This window comes from Macadamia integrifolia, chromosome 2, assembly GCF_013358625.1.
Source record: "Macadamia integrifolia cultivar HAES 741 chromosome 2, SCU_Mint_v3, whole genome shotgun sequence".
NCBI classification, from domain to species: Eukaryota; Viridiplantae; Streptophyta; class Magnoliopsida; order Proteales; family Proteaceae; genus Macadamia; species Macadamia integrifolia.
Window position 1 is genome coordinate 9,399,409 of NC_056558.1, and position 5,545 is coordinate 9,404,953.

Sequence of the window (5,545 nt, forward strand, 5' to 3'; positions counted from 1 at the left end):
CACCCTTCGGTTAGACCAGATAAAATCTCGGGCCAATGTAAGCATCCAGCAACTCGCATAGATGCGGAACGGGGCCGGTCCGAACCCAAGACACCTCTCCAGCTACATCTGACGGTTGGGAGTCCCTTGGGATGGGACCTGGATCCTTTCCAGTGCCCCAGGGCTAACAGCGTACATTGGATGGTTGGAAGCACCCATCGGATGCACACTGGGTGCACTGTAGAAGATATGGTCCCCTTCGGATGCATGTCTAGTTGCTGAGGTATGTATCCAAAATACATACAATCAGTCGTCTGATGTAGGGTGTCAATGGACCAAGTGTGCTGGGTTTTTCTCTTAACTCAACCCAACTTTGCCCAACCCTAGGTCGGGTTGGGATATCTCAACCTAGGCCCAAGCCTGTTGGGTTTAGCATAACCCAGTCCAGCCCTGATGGAACCTGATTGGGTCTGACTTAACCCAATCTAGCCTAACCCAATACTATTGGTTACTTGGTTGTTTGGTCATGATGCATTGCAGAGGCCAAAGACCAAAGTTTTCATAAATATGTAGGATGTGGGAAATGAAAGACATTTTGCAAAATATTTTTCTACAAGTATCCATTTATAGTTATGAACATATTTATATTATTATATACTTAATACAAATAAGGTTGGGTTGGGTTAGGCACTTGGGCTTGGGTTGAGACTTCAACCCAAGCCCAAGTGCCTAACCCAACCTGGTCTTAGGCCTGAAATCTCAACCTAAGCCCTGTTCGAGCTAGCCGAGCTCTTTTGACAACCCTAATCAGATGTGTACTGGATTCCCAAAGCGACTGGGGAGGATGACCCACATGTCATTTCATATTTGAATGTGATTCCCAAAGCCCAGTTTTAATATAAGGCATTTTCAAACAATTTTTGTTGTTTTAATGATATTCCACCAAAGCCCATCTTCCTAAAATGGCCCATAAAATCACACTTGGGAATGAATAGATTTGAGGAAAAGAGCCCAATGTGAGGACGGTCCATTACTTTATTATGGATAGCCGGATCCCTAAAACCAAGTCCACCATGGTCCTTTGATTGGGAAAATTTCGTCGAGCCAATGAAATGAGTGGCCTCCTATTTGGTTCGATCATGCAATGACACTGGGAGTTTAAGGGGGTGTTTGGTTTGGTAAATCAAATGGTGTATGTATCGGATATGGATGTCAGTCTTTCGATGGACATTCTTCTGAATTATGTTTCTTGTTGAAAAACCGTTTGGTTGCCTTAAGTCTAGAACATGTTTCTTACCGAAAAACCGTTTGGTTACCCTGAATCTCTATGGTGATTCATACTGTAAAACTGTTTGGTTATCCTAAATCTGTGTCATGATTCTTACTGTAAAATTGTTTGGTTACCCTAATCCTATGCAGTGATTCTTCATATAAAATTGTTTAATTAAACATAAGAGTGGTGAAGTGAAAAATTGTAACATTTTTTTTTATTTTTTTTTATTTATTTCTAAAATACCAATGGCAGTACTTGATCCAATCCCTAACCCATGAACAAAGAAGTGACCACTCTTGAGAAAATTTTATAAGAACTATGAGGAGCATCATGCTTGCCGTGTTTTTAGAAGGATCTCAGCATGGGGGATGAGATTATCTTTTTGATCATTTATGGCCCCTTCTACAAAGTTTCGATATGCTCTCCAGCTCATTATTTTGAAGCTCCTGAATACAATACTGAATAATATTTGTATAGAGAATCAGTTTATTTGGGTGGTTTTTTTTGTTGTTGCAAAAGATGTAACTATTAGTAGCGATTATTTCGAACAAAAAAGGAGGAGGTATGGCCAATTGGCGTTAAAATGATTTTTCGCCATTCCTTCCTGATACAAAGAATCAAATGGAAGGAATTCAAGATCATTTGATCAACCGAAGAGTTCAAAGATCGGATTTTTATCAAAGTCAATGGTTTGGGAGTATGAAGGCCATTCATTGTACAGAAGTTGATTGGAGAATCAACTAACTCAGAAATCCCTTTAAAAAAAAGAAAAAAATGATACACAGTCGGGGTAATGTAGTGAGGGGGTTGTCTTTCTAAAGCGTATTCCCAATTTCATGCAGATGCCGCTGATTAGTAATTAAGCCAACAATTAAGATAACAAGAAAAAGTTGAAATCACAAAATATAAAATGTGAATTAGCTGCTAAATGGTCACCAATGAATTTAACAACCATCCCAATACAAACTAGATGAGAAACAAACTAATCCAAATCTCAGATCAAAAAATTGAAAGAAAATATCTACAAGTTTCCATATTGGAGATAGTCAGGTTAATGAAGAGAAAAGTACTGAAGGAAGCAAAACAAAGAATGGACTGTTTCCTGCTGATAATCAGAGACTTGGGTGCTAGAGATAAATCCACTACTTTGCACCACATGGTTGGCTGGGGTACAATTTTTAACACCCGTATGATCTCACATGTCCTTGCACAATGATCAACATAGGTCTAGTTAGTGGGAATAACTGTTAAATCGATCCCTTTTCCACTGCTGTTGCTGAAATCGACCCCTTCTCATCTGATGAGATGATGTCTTCATCCTCTGTTCCTTCATGTTTGCAAACAAAGAATCTAATATCTGAGGCCTTAGTTTAGGAACAACCTTGGCCTGCTGTTGCACACCACATAAATATCCATTATTTGCTTCATACTTTTACCTTCCAATTTCATCACTTCTTTAAAAATTCAAACTTCATTAATTCTTCATAAAATGGATGGCATATTGAACATTTAAGTCAGGCTGGGGTTTTCCATTTAAACGATTAAGTATCAATACCATATAAAGCTTCTAGCTCTCCATTTATAACTCAGATAAAGCAGGTCAAGTCCAGAATCTAAAACCAGGTGCACACAACTACCTGTTCCAACAAAATAGGAGACATTTACTTACAAAAATAAAAAGGACATTGCATAATCAGGTTCTCATATATTCTAGGAATCAAAGCCAACGAATTCTAAGTATATAATCTAAGATAAAATATAATTAAGGAGAACTTATTGAAGTTCTTATGATGCTTCTGTATACGCTTTCATTGCTCTTAAGAGTTAGGCTGCCTTAGAACCCTTGCCCTTTTCTAAATACATGTATAGGATAAAGCTTAAGGTGAATGGCCGACAAAGCCCAATTTTGAATGAGATTGTTCAGGGAGAAATGTAAATGAAATGCCAATATGAAACAGAGAATATGATAAGCAATAATACCTTAGAATTAAAAAGACTAAGCAACTCGCAAGGGTTTTGTACGATCTTCACCAAAACAAAAATCGATGGTCGATCGAATCAGAAACAGAGTAGTACCCCAAAATAAGATCTTAAAACTGAAAATTTAATGAAATCTCCTTCAATTCCTGCAAATTAAGTGGAGTTGCGGAAATGAGAACCAAAGGAAAGTGGGAAAAAAGAACTGTTTAACTTCTAATCAAAAGCACAAATGGGAGAATAAACGGAAGAGCTCCGCTTGAAACACAATTTCCCACTGAAATTACATCGGAAAGTTCTTCAAAAATGTTAAGAATGGAAGACAGAGAGATGTAAAGAGAGAATAGAAAGATAAACAAACACAAACCTGTTCCTGAAACCCCTAAAAACTGTGCAAAAACCTCGTGAAATCATAAAATTGGCGAAGAAGAGGAGAAGCAAAATCTTAAAACTCCTCATGTGGCCTCGTTTTCTTTGCCAGCGGGAGATGGTGGGCAATAGGAATTTTTCAGAGTTGAAGGTGAGGGTTGAGTGACTGGCGGGTGGGAGCGATAGGTTCTAGTTTTAAAAACCTAACCCTACAACTCCATGAATTCAAAATAAACTTCATGAAATCAAAATAGAGAGCTTCTGGTTTTAAAAACCTAATCCTACAACTCCATGAAAGAGCTTATGGTTTTAAAACCTAGCCCTACAACTCCATGAAATCGAAATAGAGAGGTTTTGATTTTAAAAACCTAAACCTACAACTCCATGAAATCAAGAGAGAGAGAGAGAGAGAGAGAGATCGATGGAGGGCTTCCCAGTTGCCAACGACGGACTCTCGGTGAGAGTGGCGCGGTTTGAGTGGTTGCAGGTTGTAGGTCGGGGCTTACGATTTGAGAGGTCGCGGGATGAGTATGTCGCCGTTGAGAGGTCGCGGGTTGAGATGTTGCCTCATAACGTCTTTCCCCTTTTTTCTTTAATACTAGGTCGAAAAAACGTTGTTCAAATATGAGTTTAGGTGTTTAGGTGAACTCAAATTTGAAGCACATCTTTTGTAAAATGGCCATTCATGGGAAGTAGGGTGCTCGGATATGAGGGTCATCCTAATGGAACCAAACAACTCCTAAAATTAAGAATTATTATTCCAAAAAATGTCATCCCAAAGATTTACCGAACAAAACACCCCCTAAGGCTCTCTTTGGTTTGCTTTTTATTTATATTTATTTGACTTATTTCCATTTTTACAAGTGTTTGGTATAATTTATAACACTTATTTCTATTTATAATAAATTAGAATAAATCACAAATCACAAATTACTCTCAAACTATTTGTGATTTGTGACAACAAATCATTTATGTTGATTTTTGCTACCTTAAATGAGCAAGTGTGCTGAACTACTCAAAATCAATGGTAAATAGGTAACTTCAATATGTTTTATACTTTTTTAATAAAAATCCTATGATCTTTATCGCTCGAAGCTCAATGTTGAAGGTAAAAAATGAAACTTATTTTCTCATTATATAATCTATTTTATAAATAGTAGCCAAACGAATACTATTTGTTGTTCATAATTTATTGTCACAAATAATTTCTAAAAAATAGTTAATAAATACAAATAGAAACCATATCAAAGAAAGCCTAAAATGAGAAGCAATAAAATTTGAGATGGGAAGCACAATAACACCTCTCTCCCACTATATGTGAGAAAATGTTGGGTCTAACCATGTAACTTACTACTAGATGTATCATTTATTTTGTGAAATAAATCAATCTTACAGACCACAACCTCGGTAGAAAACCCCAAGTACTTGGAAGGGCCATCATCATCCTTGATCTAGAGAACTCTAGAGAACCACCTTTTTGCATTTGGGTGAAGTATTTTGGGAGAAAAAAATGCTTGAGATTATGAAGCTCTTGAAGTTTTGCTTCGGGAAAAAAGAAAACAATCGTGCACAAATGACAAATGAGAGCTCAATTTCACTAGAAATGAAAAAAGGATTACAAGCTTTCTTCCTAATAACCCTAATTACCCAATCATAATAATTTACGGGAAAAGAGGGGTGTCAAACCCTAAACCGAACCGATAAAACCATAAAGACCAAATCAATAATAGCAAGACCAAACCGAAGCCTTATTGGTTTGGTTTTGGTTTGGAGTATTGCAACTCTAAAACCAAAAAGAAAACTGGATGAACCCAAAACCAAACTGAAATCGGCTCTATAGCACAAATAGGTGTTTAATACATTATCCAACGGCCAAAACACTCAAACGCGTAGCCTAAAGCGTTCCTGATCTTCAAATATGCGCTTCTAACCGATGTGCACTACAAA

General features: G+C 37.2%; 1 long non-coding RNA gene across 1 annotated transcript; it reads right to left on the reverse strand.

The window, feature by feature from the left end:
- Positions 1–2,169: 2,169 nt before the first annotated feature.
- LOC122059641 lies at positions 2,170–3,988 on the reverse strand. The gene is made up of 3 exons (XR_006134096.1): positions 3,597–3,988; positions 3,233–3,378; positions 2,170–2,889 (listed from the first exon to the last, which is right to left on the reverse strand). It is a non-coding gene; the product is annotated as an uncharacterized LOC122059641 (long non-coding RNA).
- Positions 3,989–5,545: the final 1,557 nt, after the last annotated feature.